General features: G+C 47.4%; 1 protein-coding gene across 2 annotated transcripts in view; it reads right to left on the bottom strand.

Annotated features, from left to right (window-relative positions):
• Positions 1 to 21,352, bottom strand: part of ADGRG2 (adhesion G protein-coupled receptor G2) — a 231,688-nt gene extending 210,336 nt beyond the window's left edge. For both annotated transcript variants that reach the window (XM_073565881.1, XM_073565882.1), the window contains exon 1: positions 21,092 to 21,352. The gene's annotated coding sequence lies outside the window, so the exon portion shown is untranslated. The remainder of the gene's footprint in view (positions 1 to 21,091) is intronic.
• Between the last annotated feature and the right edge of the window lie 1,444 nt (positions 21,353 to 22,796).

Raw genomic sequence — 22,796 nt, 5'->3', positions numbered from 1 at the left:
GCGGAACAGGCTGCCACATGAGGGGGTGAGTTTTCCTTTAATGGAAGTCTTCAAACAGAGGCGGACAGAGATCTGTCTGCGATGGTTTAGTAAATCCTGCATTGGGCAGGGGATTGGACACGATGACCCTAGAGGTCCCTTCCAACTCTAACATTCTACGAAAATTTCTTTTGAGTCCATACACTGACCTGTGCACACTTCAGTCATGTTTTGAGCAATAGGTGAAGGTCTCAGGAGGACTTGGACCGACACCGATAAGCAGCACTTAACAGTCTCTATAATATAATATGTATAAAAAAAATCTTTTAAAATGTTAAACTGATAGTTACATTTTAAGAACAGGGATGTACAGATGCTTTGTATTATAACAGATGGGAGACACAGAAACAAAGTGCTGACAGCTGTTGGTTACAAACTGTACAGTGATGGACTGTGTTGCATTTACATGGAAATCGTACTTTGAGAGCCTACTGAAAACCTATATACTATGTGAATGATGACTTTTAATTATATCCTAAAATATGATATTATTACTCTGCACAACAAGTAATTAATACATTTCAGAGTTGTTTGTGAGAAAATTCACATATGGATTAGGAAAAAAGACAAATTATTTGCATTAAAAAAATTGCTTTCTATTTACAAATGGAAATAAGCATCACTGTTACCAATTATTCTGCACTGAATCATCTTAAAATCCACTCTGTATCCAATATGAGGAACAAGTCAGCCAAGAAGGAAAATCAGCCAATATGGCACAACCCTAAGTCTCTCAGCCACTGGCAACAAACCAGGGCAGGCAGCTCCATAGTTTATATAACAGATTTAGCCTTAAAATAGGATATTTTAGAAACACATTTATCTTATATCAGTATAGATTAACACAAATAACTGATAGAATCATAGTAACATAAGCCACTTATGCAGGATACCTACGGGGATCTAAGAACTAAAATATTAATTGTGAAGATAAGACAACCTGTGCACAGTAGTAGGATCTTCGATGAGCCACGATATGTTCAACATTCCTTTTGACAATAAAATGTTACTTTTTTTTATAATGAATTAAACATTATACATTTTAGATATTGACATGACATTAACATGATCTGTCTAAAGTTGTGTAGGTATCAAATGTGCCATGAAAATAAGTGACCCAAGCCACAGGTTAATCTGGACAAAAAAGCGGCGTCAGTGTAGGTAACAGCAGGTACACAGGATGCAGTGACGAGCCGCAAGATTGAATTGAACTCTGGCTAAAGAACTTTTATGAATTTGAGCCGCTAGGGCTATGCTAAGCAACCAAACCAAAACAATAACAGATATTGTCCTCGCAGGGACTATGCACAAACAAGCACTCTAAATGAGAACACGACTAATCCGGCAACAGCCGGTTACTATAGGGCCGCGATATGGCCGACTACGGGTCCTTATTTTCTACAGTGTCACTTATCCGTCCTGACATCCCTCGGCATCTCTGATGAGGCTGCTTTGGCGTCGCAGCCGCTGGGCCCAGCTGCTGAAGATCTGTCATAGTCTTCAGGCGCCCCAGTGCCCAGGAGGAGTTGGGGCACAACAGGCCAAGAAGGAGTCCTTTGATGAGGTGACCCCCTGTAGACACAGCGGGGTTCGGCTTGTGAGCGAGTTTAATGAGACTCCATTCTCCAAGCAGGGTTGTGTCGCAGTTCCCAGGAGTGGCGGTTGGCAGGCCACGTGCACGGCCTAGACGAAGAGTTCCCCTGTAGGCGGGGAGTAGGCCCCAACTGCCGACTGCGGCGGGGTGACGTCCACTGTGGCCGATGATGAAGAGGCTGCAGTCGCGGACTGAGGCGAGGCGGCAGCAGGCAGGCCACAGCCGTGGGTTGGAGTGAAGTGGCAGCGGCTGCGAGGGGCGGCGGACCAGCCGCAACAGGCTGAAACACAGCGGTAACAGCTCCGGAAGACCGTGGGCAGGGAGCGACCCCGGATTGGAGTACACCGCAAGTCTCTGATTGGTAGGTTCGTCGCTTACTCTCCGCAGGCCACTGAAAGTCTCCCCTCTGCCGCTGGTCTGTTCTCAGGTCACCGTCTGTCACTCTGGTTCTCCCAAAGTCCAGCAGTATCCTGCTTCGTGTCTGCCGTTCAGCAAACTGACTCCCCTGCGCGCTCCCTGTCCCTTTTATACTCGCCCCTCCCCTTGCTGTCCTGTCACTCTCAGCCGTCCACTCTCCTCCTTCGTTCCCCGGGTACTGTTTCCTTGGGAACCTAGATGGCGGTCCCCTTGGTTCCGGCCCGGACACTCTGCAGGGGCCCTCCTCCCTACACTCCCCCATCCTGCATTCTCGCCAGTCCTCGGGCGAGGGCCTCAGTATACTTGGGTTGGTCTGTGGAGGTGTCAGTTTTTGTTGCCTTATGAACTGGTCCTGTTCGTATCGTTCAGGGGGTTTGCCGGCTGCTGACCGCTCGGAGCGTCTTAGTTCAACTAGGGTGAAGTCTTCTGGGGTGGTGGACAGTGGTGGGCTAGCTGGTTCGGGCAGGCTAATTATGTCAGCTGGTTTGTCATTGAGTAGAGAGCCCCTGGTTATTGTGGGGAAGTCTTCTTCGTCGTCCGGGTCCCAGAAAACGGGCAATGGTTCAGAGACCTGAGGAGCAGGTTCCGGTTGTTTCGGGTCGGTGGAAATACATGGGCGTAACATATTACGGTGCACAATCCAAGTAGGCAGCGTTTCTTCTTTCTCGGGTCGTATCTTGTACACAGGTCCTTCAGGGTTTATACAGCGTAGGACCCGATAGGGACTCTCTTCCCAGCGTGGCTCTAATTTGTTCTGGGGGTGCTGGTCTAGTACGAGTACTCAGTCTCTGCTTTGGAGGTCGGGAGGTGGAGATAAATTCTTTCCTGGGAGTTCTAAGTCTTGGAGTTTGGTATGCACGATTCATTGAAGAGTTTGCAGCCGGTGCCAGTGATTTCGGAACCATGAGGATACCCCAGTCCAGGGCTGAGGTTCCTCAGGGTCCAACTCTACCTCCGTGATCCCTTTGCCCTCTCGTCCAAATAACAGGGAGTAGGGGGTATAGCCGGTAACTCGATGTACTCGGTTGTTATAGACCCAAACTAATTCAGGGACATATTCAGGCCAACGGGCCTTCTTGTCACTCTCCAGAGTACGCAACATTTGGATTAATGTCTGATTAAATCGTTCGCAGGACCCATTTCCCTGCGGGTGGTATGGTGTGGTCCGGGATTTGTCAATACCGTAGAGACGGTGTAGTTCCTCCATTACTTTTCCCAAAAAACATGCTCCTTGATCGGAATGTATCCGTTGACGGCAGCCGTAGACTTGTATGAAGTTTCTACAAATTGCAGAGGCGGCCGACTCCGCGGTCTGGTCTCGAGTGGGGGTGACCACAGCGAACTTAGTGAAATGGTCTACCATGATGAGGCAGTGTTCATACCCCTGGAATGCGGGACCAATGGTCAGGTAATCCACCGTCAGAAGCTCGAGGGGTGCTGAAGTCACGATTGTTTGTACTGAGGCTCGCTGTGCGGGCAGCTTGGCTAATTCGCATAGGCGACAGGTCCGGCAAGTCTCGTCCACAACAGCATGCAAGAGCAGGTGGCAAATTATCTGTTGTAACCATTGTAAGGTCTTTTGAGCTCCGAAATGAGCCCCTTTTTCGTGGGCTTCTCGAGCCAGTTAGTTAAGTTGGGCTCCGGGCGCAACTACCTGCCAAGTCGTCATAGATGTTGTTCGTGATGTAATTTTACGATACAAAAGTCCCTTTCGGATAACCAGCCTGTCCCTTTCTTGTAACATCAGCGACATGTCGTGAGTCAAAGTCTGTCTTTGGGAGTCAGTGGGCAGTTTGCCAGTCCAATTTCTTCGTCTTCTTGCTTTTGTTGGATCCATTTATCACGGGATTGTTCCAGCATGCCCCTTAGGGTCTCAGAGGGGAGTACTTTCTGGGTGGCAGCTGTGAGCACGGCAGCAGTGAGGGCGAACGGTATCTCTTCTCCTTCTCGTTCATCATCTCGAATGTTCCCTGGGGTTGTATGTCGAATCCTGGAGAGGGCGTCAACGTGTATCTTCTCGGCCCCTCTTTTATAGATGATTTTATAGTTGAATTTCGCCATCCGGGCCACCCATCTTTGTTCCAGAGCCCCCAGTTTGGCGTTTTCCAAATGAGCCAGCGGGTTATTGAAGGTCCGCACCACTACTTCGGAGCCTGCCAGGTACTCTGCGAACCGCTTCGTCATGGCCCACACTACTGCGAGGAGCTCGAGCTTAAAGGAGCTGTAATTGTCAGGGTTGCGCTCGGAATCATGGAGTGAGCGGCTTCCATATGCGATCACTCTCTCCCGGCCGTCTTGAACTTGTGACAACACAGCCCCCAGCCCGTGAAGACTCCTGTCAGTGTGTAGGATGAACGGTTGCGAGAAATCCGCATAAGCTAACACCCGAGCATCCGAGAACGCAGCCTTAAGGTCTTGGAAGGCCTCTTCTTGAGGTTGTAGCCACTGCATCTTTCGTCCATTTACCCCAGCGGGAGCCCCCTTCAGCAGGTTGTGCAGGGCTCGACATGCAAAATTCTTTACGAAACGACGATAGTATCTGACCAACCCCAGGAAGGCCCGCACGTCTTTTATTGTCTCGGGGGTAGGCCATCCCTGAATGACAGCAACCTTTTCCTGGGACAGCCTTACGCCCTCTGCCGAGACGACATGGCCCAGATATTCGATCTGGGTGCGAAATAGGTGGCGGTTTTGGGGTTTTACCTTCAACCCGTACTTTTGCAACCGGCCGAGTAACTGCCCCAACCGCTTCAGGTGGTCCTCAAATGTGGCAGCATAGATGATGATATCGTCTAAGTATATCAACGTGGCCTCAAAATTGTAATCTCCCAGACACCGCTCCATCAACCGCTGAAAGGTCCCCGGGGCATTGGCCAGTCCGAACGGCATGCAATTGAACTCAAATAGTCCCATAGGAAGTATGAACGCCATCTTAGCCCTGTCTTCTTCTGACATGGGCACCTGCCAGTATCCACTGGCCAGGTCCAAAGTCGAAAAATACGTCGCCTTCCCCAAGGCGGACAAGGATTCTTCTATTCGGGGTAGTGGGTATGAGTCTTTAATGGTGCAAGCATTCAGCTTTCGATAGTCCACGCAGAATCGTAAGGTGCCGTCCTTTTTGCGGACCAACACAATGGGAGCCACCCAGGGGCTTTGGCTTTCTCAAATAACTCCCTTTCGTAGCATTTGAGCCAGCAAAGTTTTCACCTCTTGGTAGAGTTGTGGAGGAATCTGTCGATATCGTTCTCGGATGGGGGCCGCTCCTGCCGTGGGAATTCCATGGGTTATGGCGGTGGTACATCCAAAATCTTCCTCATGACTAGCAAATACCTCGTGGTACTGTCCGAGCAGTGTTACTATCTGGGAAAGCTGAGCTAAACTTAGTCCAGAGAGCTCGGCCCGCATTTGTTCCAGGATGTTTCAACCCTTCTCCTGAGTCGAAATTTCGGTAGCCTGTAGAGTCCAGATAGTTACTTCCCAAGGGTCCTCGGATTGCACTCTCAATTGAACCGCAGGGGCCGGCAGCACTTCTTCCAAAGGCCTTACTAGCTTGGCCAGTTCGGTCCGGGCTTTCAGGAGAATGTCTTGGTCTTCAAGGTTGACGCAGCGCACCAGGATGGTCCCTTTTTGCACTGTGGTGAGGGAACGGGCCACCAATATGCCAGGAGGCAAGCGCTCAGAGTAGCATGGCTCCACCTGCATCTCCACGCCCTCCAAGGGTATCGAGGCTCGAATTGGCAGGGCCACCACTGTGTGATGGTTACGTGTGACTGGACACACCGCCTCCAGCAGGGCGAATTTCTCTGACACATGTGACCCTGGATACACTGCCTCCAGTAGGGCGAATTTAAATAATATAACGTGCAGCCGGATACACCGCCTCCATGCCCAGAATGACTTGGATGATGCCTATCGGTTTCCCCTTGAATCAGTACCACTACTCTGCGACCGAGGGATTTATCGCACAGCGTCACCAGTACCCACACCACCTCGACAACAGGGACCGGTAGTTGATTGGCGGCTACTAGTCTGATCATGGGTCTCCACTGGGGTCTCGCTGCCTTGGGGAAATTTTGCTGGAAATAAGTTGCAGGCATAATTGTCACTTGTGACCCCGTGTCTACTAGGCACCGGACGGCCTGGCCCTCTACTTCTGCCCATACCACCGGACATTTTGCGACCAAATCTTTGGGACTTCCACTACCCCTAATCGTGGTTTCTGGCTCCGAGCGGCGTCCCCCCAGCCCGGAGCCCTCTAGTTTAATGGCCGCCGAGGTGGGTATTTCCCACGTCGCGGACACTCTTGGGCGAAGTAGCCCGGCTCCCCGCACTCATAGCACCGGGTCTGCGCAGACCGACCGCCCCGGGTGGATCAGGACCCCCAGGGGCCGGGATTGAAACTAAGTCGACTAGTTCCGGACTCAGTCCTTCTGTTCACTTCGGTCAACTCGCCCTTGATGTTCTTTAATTCTTGCTTCATCTCCTCCACGCATTGAGGCTCCTCAACTGCATTCACGGAAGCCTCCACACTCCGGACCTTTCCCACAGGGACCGCCATCCCCTGCTCTTACTCTCGAGCACGTGCTTGACTTCCCATCTCTGAAAAGTCTATACGGGGATTCATTCTGACCTGCTCCCGTAATGCCTGTTTTATTAACAGGTCCCGCAGTCCAGTCACCAACAGGTCACGTAGGGTAATGTCAATAGGTCCTACCCCTACACCGTTCTTTCTTTCGATGGCCGTATGCAACTCTTGGAGGACATTCATATACTGGGTGATGGTCTCCCCCTCTCCCTGCATCCGACTGAACAACCGGGTCCTTAACTCTCCCACATTAGTTGGGTCCCCATGGGTCTGTTCTACAATCTGTAAAACTTTATCAAAGGTGTTGCGGTGTCCCGGGGGCCTCAACATTACTGAATTCCGAGCCTCCCCGTCTAACGCCATGAGAGCTACTTCGGCTTCCAGGTCAGGAGTCATCGGGTGCATCCGAAAGAGCCCCCGCAACCGTTCTGTCCAGCTCCATAGCATGGTATTAGAACCGAAAAACCTAGGCAGGTTGCTCAGCATAGCCCCCAACGAAATGCTGGAGCGGGGGCCCTCGCTATCTGTCGAGTTCATGCCCTGGTCTGGGGCGTCGTTGTCCACGCTCAGAGACTGCATCCTGCCGACTACGCCAAATGTAGGTAACAGCAGGATGCAGTGACGAGACGCGAGACTGAATTTAACTTTGGCTAAAGAACTTTTATGAATTGGAGCCGCTAGGGCTATGCTAAGCAACCAAACCAAAACAATAACAGATATTGTCCTCGCAGGGACTATGCACAAACAAGCACTCTAAATGAGAACACGACTAATCCGGCAACAGCCGGTTGCTATAGGGCCGCGATATGGCCGACTACGGGTCCTTATTTTCTACAGTGTCACTTATCCGTCATGACGTCCCTCGGCGTCTCTGATGAGGCTGCTTTGGCGTCGCAGCCGCTGGGCCCAGCTGCTGAAGATCTGTCATAGTCTTCAGGCGCCCCAGTGCCCAGGAGGAGTTGGGGCACAACAGGCCAAGAAGGAGTCCTTTGATGAGGTGACCCCCTGTAGACACAGCGGGGTTCGGCTTGTGAGCGAGTTTAATGAGACTCCATTCTCCAAGCAGGGTTGTGTCGCAGTTCCCAGGAGTGGCGGTTGGCAGGCCACGTGCACGGCCTAGGCCTAGACGAAGAGTTCCCCTGTAGGCGGGGAGTAGGCCCCAACTGCCGACTGCGGCGGGGTTTGACGCCCACTGTGGCCAATGATGAAGAGGCCGCAGTCGCGGACTGAGGCGAGGCGGCAGCAGGCAGGCCACAGCCGTGGGCTGGAGTGAAGTGGCAGCGGCTGCGAGGGGCGGCGGACCACTCGCAACAGGCTGAAGCACAGCGGTAACAGCCCCGGAAGACCGTGGACAGAGAGCGACCCCGGATTGGAGTAAAGCGCAAGTCTCTGATTGGTAGGTTCGTCACTTACTCTACGCAGGCCACTGAAAGTCTCCCCTCTGCCGCTGGTCTCTTCTCAGGTGACCGTCTGTCATTCTGGTTCTCCCAAAGTCCCGCAGTCTCTTGCTTAGTGTCTGCCGTTAAGCCAACTGACTCCCCTGCGCGCTCCCTGTCCCTTTTATACTCGCCCCTCCCCTTGCTGTCCTGTCACTCTCAGCCGTCCACTCTCATCCCTCGTTCCCCAGGTACTGTTTCCTTAGGAACCTAGATGGCGGTCCCCTTGGTTCCGGCCCAGACACTCTGCAGGGGCCCTCCTCCCTACATCAGCTCTGTGTGTTCACAGTGATCAGTAAGAAAATTATTGCTATGTGCCTAATAATGTGTAGGTCTTCAATTGAGGGAAGGTCTCTGCAGATGTTCAGCATTAAAAGATACCTATTGTTTTTTAAAACCACAGAGACATGTCAGAAGTTTTGATTAGTGCTGATTCGGGTGGCGAGACCAGCAACACTCACTAAATGACGGGAAGACAGATCTACATCTAAAGAGTATATGAGTCAATACATCGAATGCTGGGGTCTACAAGAAAATTCAAGTAAAGGTGATCATATCTGAATGGACACAGCATATAGCATATGACTGGTCAAATTTAGGTAGGTAGTAACCACTGCAAACTGTTAGTCATCTAACCATTACAATTTGGCCTTTGTCCATTTAGCTCAGATACACTTACCCAATTTTCATGCTTCCAACACATCAACTTCAAGAACTGATTGTTCTCTTGTTGCCTAATATATCCAACCCCTAGACAGGTTCCTTTGCACTGGATAATCAACTTTATCCAAGTTCGCATGGCAACGGATAAGGTGGGTTCACAGGTTGTGGCTTTTTGCCACAATAGTAATAAAACTGCGAAAGTTTTTGCTGTGATTTTGTAAAAATTGAAGTAAGAAAAACCAAAGCATTTAGCGATCTGCTAGATCTGCAACAGAGAAAGCAGTTTTCAATCAAAACTGTATAATTTAAGTTAGGGTCAAAAGTGCTTATAAGTAACCTTTAAAATACTATAATATCCCTGAAAAGCCAAGACTTTCTATCCAAGGAAAGGTATAGGCCCCGTCACACACAGCGAGATCACTGTGTGTGACGGGGATCAGCGACCGGCCCCCCTGCCGGTTATCGCTGATCGTGCTCGATCGTCCTGGGCCAATTTTTGGTCGCTGGTCTCCCGCTGGCCAGCATGCATCGCTGCATGTGGCAGTGAGAAACCAGCGATCAGCGACGCTGGTTTCTAATGTACACGCTGGATTCCAAGGTAAACAGCTGGTATCCAGGAGCCGCGCGGTTCTTAGATACCCGATGTTTACCTTGGACCCCCGCCCGGCTACAAATACCAGCTTTCAGCCGCCCCAGAAATGGCTCATCTCTAAGATACACCAATTCCGGTGCTTAGCCCCTCTCTTCCCACTGCCGTGTAGCAGTGGCATATGGGGTAATAAGGGGTTAATGTCACCTTTGATTGTAAGGTGACATTAAGCCCGGTTAATAATAGAGAGGTGTCAATAAGACACTTATCCATTATTAATCCTATAGTTAAAAGGTTAAAAAAGACACGGCCAGAAAAAAGTATTTTAATGAAATAAAACACTACAGTTTTCCATATTTTTATTGCATGCGCAAATCCAAGCGAAGCCCTCGATCTCCTGTTAAAAAAATTAAATAACAAACCAACACAAATGTTTCCTGTCCGACGTAGTCCATTTAATCACGAGTGTCCCACGACGAGTCCAGTTCTACTACATCTGGATGCATGACATCCGGATATAGCAGAGCTTATAGATGACCACCGGAGATCTCAGGCGATCATCTACACTGTAGTTCTCACGGTCAGCTGACCGTGAGAACTAGCCTATATCTCCGGTCACGTACACGGCAGAATGCTGTAGAATAGAATGCTGTAGTTAAGCCCCAAAAGGTGATGGCCATATCTTATAGCAGCCAAATCTGTGTGCAAGTTCCCTTTAAATATGTAAAATCAGATACCCCCATATGTTTGGATCCATCTGTCACTGATTTCAGTACTTCCATAAAGAGTTTCCATAAGTAAAAGTGTTAAATGTGTGCTAAGAGACACTCTTCTGGCATATATCTGCCCAATAAAATCCTGTGGGTACAGTATAAGAATGACAGCCAAAAGCACGGTGTGAACAAAGCTTTACTTGAAAATAGCTCACAAAGCTCAGTAAATAATATAAAAATGGGCACAGATGATTTCATAAACTAGACAAAATGAGCAAATCTGGAACAGTTGGCAACAATTATGAGACATAATAGAAAAGATATTATAGTCTAGAAGAAGTTGAAGTGTACCATCACTGGAAAGCCCGAGGCCTATTATGTGTGTATTTCCAAGGAAACGCCACAGTTCGTTCTCAAACATGAAAAGACGGTTTCTGGTTTCCTTTAAAAGTGTTCTGAGACCAGAAATGAAACAATTATAAAGCCATGCATCAGGTAGTAGACATATGACAATACCATGTTGGGTGGTGGCCACAGATACCTTGTGTGACTCATGGCTATGAAGAATTATTTTTGATGGAGAACATGGAAATACTTTTTAGGTGAGTCACATGTATAATGGATGTGCTTAAAATCCACTTTCCTGAAGAATGACATCCTGGCCATATCACAAACGCTACTAACACAAAAAAATAAATATAAAGCAGCAGCATTACAGCACAATGTCACGCTCAGTCTTTTTTCTTTTGTAGACACTTTTCCTCAATCTCCTAATTGGGCATTCCTAAATGAACACTTCCGCAGTGGACTGACAGTAAGTAAAGCAAGAAGAAAAATATTATTTTTTGTAGCTTCCTTTCTCTGCAGATTAGCCATGACATTGAAATCACAGACAGGTGAAGGCAAGAACATTGATTAGGTTGTGAGAATAGCATCTCTGGAGGGGTGGGATATATTAGGCAGCAAATAAACAGTCAGCCCTTGAAGTCAAGATGTGCAAGCAGGAAAAATGAGCAAGCATGAGGATCTGAGAGATTTTGCTAAATTGTAATACCTAGATGACTGGGTCAGGGCATCCATGGTGAAAGGGGCGGTGAAGACTAGACTCATGGGTCATAACCCACCGAAGAGCTCCAGAATTGTTGAAAAAGTTAATGAACATCTAAAATCTATTTCTTAACAGTCGGAGCTGTTTTGGTGTCACAAAGGGATCCCACACAAAATCATGCAGGGGGTTTAAAGGGAGCCTATAATATCGGGAAACACTATTTACCTTCAGATATGGGGATGATCTGCAAGTAATAAGCTTTAAAATCATTTCTGCCTGCCTTACTGGAAGCATTGCTACATGGAGAAAATTAACTCATATTCTCCTTTCAGTCATCAGGGCGGTGCAGGGGACAGTAACAGTCATCGCTTACTACACAATGTGTTATCACACCCTGGAACTCCGATTAAAAGCCTGCTCTGCATTGTATGTGTCCAGAGCGGAAACTGTCAATCAAAGTGCCAGGGAGTGATCACAGCCCACAGTATAGTGAGGGGAGACTGTCACATTCCCTGCACGCCCCTATGACTGGAAGCACTGGACTGCAGGAAGGATATACTGTAAGTTCATTTTCTCCCTGTAGCAATGATGCTAGTAAGGCCGGGATCACACATGTGAGAAACTCGGACGAGTCTCGCATGCTAATACCCGGAACTGCTGCCGTTACTCGGATCGGAGCGTGCGGTCGCACAGCAATACATGCAGCGGCACGCTCCACTCCTGAGTGCTGGCGGCAGTGGCAGGTATTAACATGCGAGACTTGTCTCTCTCATGTGTGAACCCGGCCTTAAGGCCCCGTTACACACATCAATGTCCCAGCAATCCCACCAACGATCCGATGAGGATGGGATCGCTGGGATATACAGTTGTGGCCAAAAGTATTGACACCCCTGCAATTCTGTCAGATAATACTCAGTTTCTTCCTGAAAATGATTGCAAACACAAATTCTTTGGTATTATTAGCTTCATTTAATATGTCTTAAATGAAAAAACACAATAGAAGCAAAAAGCAAAACATTGATCATTTCACACAAAACTCCAAAAATGGGCCAGACAAAAGTATTGGCACCCTCAGCCTAATACTTGGTTGCACAACCTTTAGCCAAAATAACTGCGATCAACCGCTTCCGGTTACCATCAATGAATTTTAGACCATTCTTCTTCGGCAAACTGCTCCAGGTCCCTGATATTAGAAGGGTGCCTTCTCAAAACTGCCATTTTTAGATCTCTCCACAGGTGTTCTATGGGATTCAGGTCTGGACTCATTGCTGGCCACCTTAGAAGTCTCCAGTGCTTTCTCTCAAACCATTTTCTAGTGCTTTTTGAAGTGTGTTTTCGGTCATTGTCCTGCTGGAAGACCCATGACCTCTGAGGGAGACCCAGCTTTCTCACACTGGGCCCTACATTATGCTGCAACATTTGTTGGTAGTCTTCAGACTTCATAATGCCATGCACACGGCAAGCAGTCCAGTGCCAGAGGCAGCAAAGCAACCCCAAAACATCAGGGAACCTCCGCCATGTTTGACTGTAGGGACCGTGTTCTTTTCTTTGAATGCCTCTTTTTTTCTCCTGTAGCTCTATGTTGATGCCTTTGCCCAAAAAGCTCTACTTTTGTCTCATCTGACCAGACAACATTCTTCCAAAACGTTTTAGGCTTTTTCAGGTAAGTTTTGGCAAACTCCAGCCTGGCTTTTTTATGTCTCGGGGTAAGAAGTGGGGTCTTCCTGGGTCTCCTACCATACAGTCCCTTTTCATTCAGACGCCGACGGATAGTACGGGTTGACACTGTTGTACCCTCGGACTGCAGGGCAGCTTGAACTTGTTTGGATGTTAGTCGAGGTTCTTTATCCAACATCCGCACAATCTTGCGTTGAAATCTCTTGTCAATTTTTCTTTTCCATCCACATCTAGGGAGGTTAGCCACAGTGCCATGGGCTTTAAACTTCTTGATGACACTGCGCACGGTAGACAAAGGAACATTCTGGTCTTTGGAGATGGACTTGTAGCCTTGAGATTGCTCATGCTTCCTCACAATTTGGTTTCACAAGTCCTCAGACAGTTCTTTGGTCTTCTTTCTTTTCTCCATGCTCAATGTGGTACACACAAGGACACAGGACAGAGGTTGAGTCAACTTTAATCCATGTCAACTGGCTGCAAGTGTGATTTAGTTATTGCCAACACCTGTTAGGTGCCACAGGTAAGTTACAGGTGCTGTTAATTGCACAAATTAGAGAAGCATCACATGATTTTTCGAACAGTGCCAATACTTTTGTCCACCCTCTTTTTTATGTTTGGTGTGGAATTATATCCAATTTGGCTTTAGGACAATTCTTTTTGCGTTTTTTCATTTAAGACAAATTAAATGAAGATAATAATACCAAAGAATTTGTGTTTGCAATCATTTTCAGGAAGAAACTGAGTATTATCTGACAGAATTGCAGGGGTGTGAATACATTTGGCCACAACTGTAGTTAGCTGATCGTTGGTGAGCTGTCACATAGATAGACCCACCAGCGATCAGGACCAGCGAGCAAGCTGGTTTCCAATGTAAACTGACAGACAGCCAAGATTGTGAGGTTATTTATCTGCAGATCAACCCTAAGTCTGCAGATAAATAGCATTTCCCAACATGACCGATTCCCTATAGAGAGCCATGAGTTTTAGACACTGCGTACTTTTGCTGCATCAGAAAGGCAGCATTTTAGGTTCCAGCAAAGTGGATGGGATTTATAGATACTTCATGCATACTGTGTTTTTTTTACGCAGCAGCGTAATTTGACTTGCGGTCTGTGTTTCAGGGTATGTGCACACGTTGAGGATTTGGCTGCGGATTTTTCCGCGCTGATTTTGCTGAATCCACAGGTAAAATGACCTGCTTTTTACCTGAGGATTTAGTGCAGATTTCCTGCGGATTTTCTGCAGATTTAGTGCGGATTCCACCTGCGGATTCCTATAATGGAAGAGGTATAAAAATGCTGCGGATTCTGCACAAAGAATTGACATGCTGCGGAAAATAAACCGCAGCAAATCTGTGCGGAATTTTCTGCAGCATGTGCACAGCGGATTTGGTTTTCCATAAGTTTACATGGTACTGTACACCGCATGGAAAACTACTGTGGATCCGCAGGGCCAAATCCCCTCCAGATCCGCAGCCAAATCTGCAACGTGTGCACATACCCTCAGATATGCTACTTGACAATTTCTCTTGAATGAGCTTTAGTTGTGTAATTTCTCCATAGAATTACATTAGAAGTGTTTTTTCACTGCATCATGGATGTCATGTGCTCAAGCAAGTCTGGATGCGTGAAAAAACATGCACAGCACTGTTTGCCAGTCATGCTATGTCTAACATGACAAAGGATAGGAGAAGCTATGTCATTTATTTATCCATACATGAAAAACACTCATGACACACTGGCCAAACACTGAATACACCCGGATCCAAAACACTGATGTCACCGCTACCATTTTTGCATAAGTGAAAAACACAGACATCTGAAAGAGGCCTAAGGGTACGTGCACACGCTGCGGATTGCAGTGCGGATTTGGCCGCGCGGATTTTGTAAAATCCGCAGGTAAATCTGCAGGTCAAAAGACCTGCGGTTTTACCTGCACATTGCTCTGCGGTTTTGCCCTGCGGTTTTTCATCTCCTCAATGGAGGAGATGGCAAACCGCAGCGGAATCCGCAGAATTGACATGTCAATTCTTTCTGCGGTTTCAAAACCGCAGAAAAACTGTGCGGAAAAATCCGCACCGTCTGCACTGCAGTTTTTAATATCCATAGGATATTATGATACTGTACACCGCAGCAAAAACTGCTGCGGATCCGCAGCGGCCAAATCCGCTGCGGAACCGTAGCAGAATCCGCAGCGTGTGCACACACCCTAAGGCCAGTTTCACACGTCAGTGTCTCCGGTACGTGTAGTGACAGTTTTCTCACGTACCGGAGACACTGACACACGTAGACACATTCTAATGAATGTGTCTATGCACTTGTCAGCGTGTTTTCACGGACCGTGTGTCCGTGTGCAAAACACGCTGACATGTCCGTTTTTGTGCAACAGCACGAATCACACGGACCCATACAAGTCAATGGGTCCATGTAAACACGTACCGCACACGAATGCTGTCCGTGTGTGATCCATGTGCGTTTTTAAAAGTCAAAGGGTTAACATTGAAACTAATTTTTCCAATACACGGACACACGGACAGCACACGGATGGTACACACGGACATACGAATAGCACATGGATGTCACACGGATGGCCTACGTATCCACATGGACACACGGACACGGATAGCTCCAGTGCCGGTTTTTCCAGTGCCGGAATTATCTGGACGTGTGAAACTGGCCTAAGAGAGATTTGCTATATAAAAGCATGGAATCCGATATTTTTTGGGGTGTACCAATACGCTATGTGCACATGTAGATTTTGGTCACGTGGATTTTTCTGCGCGGATTTGTAAAAATCCACAGGTAAAATCTCAGGTCAAAAGACCTGGGGACTAGCCTGCGGTTTAGCCCTGCGGTTTCACACCTCTACAATGGAGAAGGTGTGAAACCGCAGCGGAATCCGCACAAAGGATTGACATGCTGCAGATCTGAACCCGCAGCAAATCCGCGCGGAAAAATCTGCAGCATGTGCACAGCGTTTTTCAGTTTACCATTGAAAACAATGGTACTGTACAACGCAGCTAAATCAGACGCGGACCCGCAGAGCCTGAAACGCTGCGGATCCGCAGCAGAATCCACACCGTGTGCACATAGCCATAGACTTGAATAGCTGAGTCTCATCCAAAGTACAGAAGCGATTAGTACATGCTGTGAGGTTTTTTTCTCATGGACACTCGGTCCGTGTGAAAAAACTGTCATCCGAACAGCCCCATTGAAATTTTATATGGACAGCACAAATCCATATAAAACGCTCATCTCAACGAGCCCTAATACAGATAAGAAATCCCACAGCCGGTATAACTTTTTTATTTTGTGTGTAAACATCTCTAATGGCATGTTCACAATGGAGTTTTTTTACTCTGTGGTTTTAGTGGAGATTCCGAACCAAAATCCACCTAAAAAGGACTTCAAAGTTATTTGCTACAAGCTTTCATTCATTTGAATGAAAAAAACATGGCACTACTGCACATGTTGAGGTTTTATCTGTGCATTTTATAATGAGCAGGCAAAAGCACATTTTTATTGAGGGTTTTGGCAAGGTTCTTTCAGCAGAATGCGCCAAAAACCACACCACACTGAAAAACCCCCATAAAAAACAAATCAATACAGGACCAAAAAACATGTGTCTTTTAGATTTTTCATCCAGATAAATCCACAATAAGATTTGGCACCTCCCTCCCCTAGCATTCCTCAAACGTCCTGCATGTCCACACATCTATTGATGGAATTTATGTGAAATAAAGACGCACAGTTTTTCAGCTATATCGGTGAGTGCTGCATATTTCTTCTTTTTTCGCTTCACATAAAGATAGGGTGTGCAGATCGCATGCAGCTGTGTGCGATACTAGGCGGAGATGACCGGAGGGGGCGGGCAGGGGGCGGGGCTTAGTGGCGGCCGTGCGCTGCAGCCCAAAACGCTAGTGTGAAGCTAGCCTTAGCCACTGAATATCCCATCATCCAAGCACTGCTTTGGGTGTCCTCGCTGGATCTGCATGCTGTACATCATTCATGTGACCACTGCAGCTAATCACCAGCCTCAGCAATAAGATTTACATGAACTGCATGAGACAACTGAGGCCACAGATTGACTGCAGTTGTCATGTAAATTATGGATGGGACAACATAACTGCAGACCTAGCAGTCACCACCAGAGAGGCACGAGCACCTGGATGACAGGAGATTCAAGGGTTAAATAATAGCTATTTCCGTATTTATTTTACAACATTCCCAAGTGTATTGTCAGATGTAACTCCTTCCTGGTTACTACAGGGGAGCATGGCGATCATTCACATGGATGGTTGTCTATCTATGGGAATCAAAGACGGTGTGAGTTCTCCAGAATGGGAGCTGCTCAGAGTTGCTCTCCTTTGTGGCTCATTGACAGAGGTCTGAAATGGTGGTCCCCCTTCTTTATCACAATTTGTCCTAAAAAGGAATTAATACTTGTTTACCCCATCATAAAACAATGCATTCAAAGCTAGAATACCCCATTATCAAACAGCAACAATGAAAATTATTTGTAAGATTCTGGAATAATTAAAAGGGAAGTGGACATTTAAATTCATGTTGGCTAACCAGAGCATGGCTACGTGATTACAGCCAGGTAGTTCTTTCTCACCACACCACTCTACCTGCCTCTGTATACACATGGTACGTATAAACACTGCTCAAAAAATAAAGGGAACACTTAACAGAATATAACTCCAAGTAAATCAAACTTCTGTGAAATCAAACTGTCCACTGTCCACTTAGGAAGCAACACTGATTGACAATCAATTTCACATGCCGTTGTGCAAATGGAATAGACAACAGATGGAAATTATTGGCAATTAATAAAGACACCCTCAATAAAGGAGTGGTTCTGCAGGTGGGGGCCACAGGCTACATCTCAGTACCAATGCTTTCTGGCTTATGTTTTGGCCACTTTTGAATGTTGGTTGTGCTTTCACACTCATGGTAGCGTGAGACGGACTCTACAACCCACACAAGTGGCTCAGGTAGTGCAGCTCATCCAGGATGGCACATCAATGCAAGCTGCAGCAAGAAGGTTTGCTGTGTCTCTCAGCGTAGTGTCCAGAGGCTCGAGGCGCTACCAGGAGACAGGCCAGTACACCAGGAGGTGTGGACGGGGCCGAAGGAGGGTAACAACCCAGCAGCAGGACCGCTACCTCAGCCTTTGTACAAGGAGGAACAGGAGGAGCACTGCCATAGCCATGCAAAATGACCTCCAGCAGGCCATAAATGTGCATGTGTCTGCACAAACGTGCGGCCCTCCAAAGAAATGCCACCCCACACCATTACTGACCCACTGCCAAACCGGTCATGCTGAAAGATGTTGCAGGCAGCAGATCGCTCTCCACAGCATCTCCAGACTCTGTCATCTCTGTCACATGTGATCAGTGTGAACCTGCTTTCATCTGTGAAGAGCACAGGGCGCCAGTGGCAAATTTGCCAATCCTGGTGTTCTGTGGCAAAAGTCAAGCGTCCTGCACGGTGTTAGGCTGTGAGCACAAACCCCATCTGTGGATGTCAGGCCCTAAGACCATCCTCATGGAGTCATTTTCTAACCGTTTGTGCAGACACATGCACAGTTGTGGCCTGATGGAGGTCATTTTTCAGGGCTCTGGCAGTGCTCCTCCTGTTCCTCCTTGCACAAAGGCAGAGGTAGCGGTCTTGTTGCTGGGTTGTTGCCCTCCTACGGCCCCCTCCACGTCTCCTGTTGTACTGGTCTGTCTCCTGGTAGCCCCTCCAGCCTCTGGACACACAGCAAACAGACACAGCAAACCTTCATGCGACAGCTCGCATTGATGTGTCAACCTGGATGAGCTGAACTACCTGAGCCACTTGTGTGGGTTGTAGAGTCCGTCTCATGCTACCACGAGAGTGAAAGTACAACCAACATTCAAAAGTGACTAAAACATCAGCCAGAAAGCATTGGTACTGAGATGTGGTCTGTGGTCCCCACCTGCAGAAACACTCCTTTATTGAGGGTGTCTTGATAATTGCCAATAATTTCCATCTGTTGTCTATTCCATTTGCACAACAGCATGTGAAATTGATTGTCAATCAGTGTTGCTTCTTAAGTGGACAGTTTGATTTCACAGAAGTTTGATTTACTTGGAGTTATATTCTGTTGTTTAAGTGTTCCCTTTATTTTTTTGAGCAGTGTAGTAGAAGACACTAAATTGGCGCTGCCACTCCAACAGGATGTAGCACCAGTCCAGAGACAGGGTAAAAAATACTATTTTATTCATGCAGTGTCCTACAAGGTTATAACTTTTGGGAATCTGCTCCCATTCTTCAGACCAAAAGTAAGACACAGATGACTTGTATTTGGTTTGATGAAGGAGAGCAGATCGTCTAAAAGCATAAGCTTTGAAGAGACCATATGAATAAAATAGCACCTTTTAGGCCGTGGTCAGACTTGCGAGAAACTCGCATGAGTCTCACGTCTCAATACCCGGCACTGCTGCTGGCACTCGAGTGTGCGGCTGCATGTATTTCTATGCAGCTGAGCGCTCCGGTCCGAGTGCCGGCGGCAGTGCCGGGTATTGAGACGTGACACTCGTGCGAGTTTCTCGCAAGTGTGACCCCGACCTTACTCTACCTCTGGACTGATGCTACATTCTGCTGGACTTACAGTGCCAGTTTATTGTCTTACTTCACCTGTATACGCACCTACTCTTGTTTGGTGAACAATGTGAAACTCCTCTGGAGAAAGGAAGGCCACGCTAGGAGAGGCCAGGCTTCAGTAATCATTACCACTCCTCCTACCCTGTAACAGGGAGAGATATGCTTTTAAACATGAGTTAACAGTTGAGCATCCTCTTGTTGGTACCTCTGCTTTGCATAGTGATTTGTCGTAAGGTATTACACAAGGCAATGGATGCCTTCTTTTTTTTATTTTATATATGTACACAAAGGGAAGAGACCTGTCAATCAAGTGAATCATTCCTGGGAGATTTTCACATTTTTCTCTGAAAAGCTGAAGCAAATCAGTGAAAGGCATACCTAGCTCTAATCGCTCTGCCAGGCTCTGATTCACATGCCCGTTGTTTTCGTATCAAGAATCCAACAACAGGTTCTCTTTAGAATACTTTTTCCCAGCATTCCATTGCGGACAAAAACTAAAAATATGTGACATATCCTTAGTCCTATGTTCATTTTGACTGGGAAACCCTAATAGAACCTGCAGTGAAGTGGGGAAGTTAGGAATATGCTTGAAATGTAAGAAAACACAACATATCGATGCACAACACAATGGTAAACAGGTACACTGCCCATGAGGTGGAGTTCTACAGTATAACCAGAAATGACCATGATTGCCAGCCATCCATATGTGTCTAATATGGCACAAACTATGTTGCGGCATTTAAAGTTAGCATAATGTGTGTCACATTCAATGACAATATATATACATACACACAATATATATGCTATTTGCCACATAAAAAATATAATAAAATAAGCATAGGCAGCCAGATCAGTCGCAGACTGCAGAAGGTGCATATTAATGACAATGTATTCGTTTTTTGACATTTGGATATGACCTTAAAGATTCTTAGACGTACAATCCCTGCGCCTCATATGCATCCATGCACCAGTTTCGCAGTTTGAGCGATATTTTCTATTTCTATATGACTGTGTATAGGTGTCCTGTTTTATAAAATCTCTGTAGAATGCATATTCTAATCCCTCTGTTGTGATGTGTAATATATGTTATAATAACATATAATATATGTATATAATAATAAATAAATAATAATAATAATAATAATGTGTCACAATATAATGACATATATCACAATATAATGACATAATATCACTATATCATGACATATAATCACACTATCATGCCATATTATCACAATATAACATCCCTATGAGATATTATCACTATATCATGACATAATCACATCATCATGACATATCACCATAATAATGACATATTTTCACAATATAATGATGGTATCACAATACCGTGACTGGAGGGATACAATATAAAGTATTGATACATTATACACCACACAGCCCCTCTGCAGCTGTCCCATGCTGACTGTGCCACAGATCATTCCCTTTCCCCCATCTTTCTCCCCACCTGCTTCCTCCTGGATTCCCCTGGCAGTAGCTGCAGGCAGAGCCTGGATGTGTCACACTTTCCCATGTCTCCATATGAGCTCAGCTCCGCTGAAGACGTGTAATGTGAGGTCTCTCGTACACAGAAGATTCCTATACAGTGTGATAAGAGGGTCTGCAGTCCCATGTAAGAAAACAGACATCCCATGTCCCCCCTGCAGTAACACTTGTTGCACAGTATATGGCGGCACTCACCTGCTGCTGTACAAGTCCCCGCAGGTCACACCATTCCTCCTCCGTCAGGCTGTCTGTGGTGACGGGGACTACTCTCCTGGGCAGAGTGTATGTGAGTGAGTGTGGGGGCTGCCCTGATTCCACATCACTGGCTGGCAGCTGTGCACACTTGTCCGGATTGTGAGCAGCTTTTTCTGCCAACTTTGGAGAAAGTCTTGAGATAACACTGTCCCTGCGTGACTCTGCGGTGAGTGGAGTGTCTCCAGACTGCGTGCCTGTACACAGCTCCACACTCCAGCCACGAGAGGAGGGGCAGGGTGTGTCCATTACTGCCGCCTCGTCCACTTCAGTCATCATTATCACAGCTGCCATAGGATGACACCGCGGTGCTGGTACAGCAGGGGGCACCCTGCACCCCCGAACACCTGCACAGACCACTAATGGTCTGCGGGTCCTCTGCAGCCCCTGGGACAGACTGCTGTAATGACTAACAAATCTATCTGGTGACAGACTATGCAGCCCTGGCGGTCTATCTGGTGACAGACTGTACAGCCCTGGCGGTCTATCTGGTGACAGACTGTACAGCCCTGGCAGTCTATCAGGTGACAGACTGTACAGCCCTGGCAGTCTATCAGGTGACAGAATATACAGCCCTGGCAGTCTATCTGGTAACAGACTATACAGTCCTGGCGGTCTATCTGGTAACAGACAATGCAGCCCTGGCGGTCTATCAGGTGACAGAATATACAGCCCTGGCGGTCTATCTGGTAACAGACTATACAGTCCTGGCGGTCTATCTGGTAACAGACTATACAGCCCTGGCAGTCTATCAGGTGACAGAATATACAGCCCTGGCAGTCTATCTGGTAACAGACAATGCAGCCCTGGCGGTCTATCTGGTAACAGACTATACAGTCCTGGCGGTCTATCAGGTGACAGAATATACAGCCCTGGCGGTCTATCTGATGATAGACTATACAGCCCTGGCGGTCTATCTGGTAACAGACAATGCAGCCCTGGCGGTCTATCTGGTAACAGACTATACAGCCCTGGCGGTCTATCTGGTGACAGACTATACAGCCCTGGCGGTCTATCCGGTGACAGACTGTACAGCCCTGGCAGTCTATCAGGTGACAGAATATACAGCCCTGGCGGTCTATCTGATGACAGACTATACAGTCCTGGCGGTCTATCAGGTGACAGACTGTACAGCCCTGGCGGTCTATCAGGTGACAGACTGTACAGCCCTGGCAGTCTATCAGGTGACAGAATATACAGCCCTGGCAGTCTATCTGGTAACAGACTATACAGTCCTGGCGGTCTATCTGGTAACAGACAATGCAGCCCTGGCGGTCTATCAGGTGACAGAATATACAGCCCTGGCGGTCTATCTGGTAACAGACTATACAGTCCTGGCGGTCTATCTGGTAACAGACTATACAGCCCTGGCAGTCTATCAGGTGACAGAATATACAGCCCTGGCAGTCTATCTGGTAACAGACAATGCAGCCCTGGCGGTCTATCTGGTAACAGACTATACAGTCCTGGCGGTCTATCAGGTGACAGAATATACAGCCCTGGCGGTCTATCTGATGATAGACTATACAGCCCTGGCGGTCTATCTGGTAACAGACAATGCAGCCCTGGCGGTCTATCTGGTAACAGACTATACAGCCCTGGCGGTCTATCTGGTGACAGACTATACAGCCCTGGCGGTCTATCCGGT

The sequence above is a fragment of the Dendrobates tinctorius genome, unplaced genomic scaffold (assembly GCF_039654945.1).
Source record: "Dendrobates tinctorius isolate UK_male_01 unplaced genomic scaffold, ASM3965494v1 ptg000016l, whole genome shotgun sequence".
Taxonomy (NCBI): domain Eukaryota; kingdom Metazoa; phylum Chordata; class Amphibia; order Anura; family Dendrobatidae; genus Dendrobates; species Dendrobates tinctorius.
The sequence above is the reverse complement of the archived record's forward strand: the minus strand, read 5'-3'. Positions and strand labels throughout refer to the sequence as shown.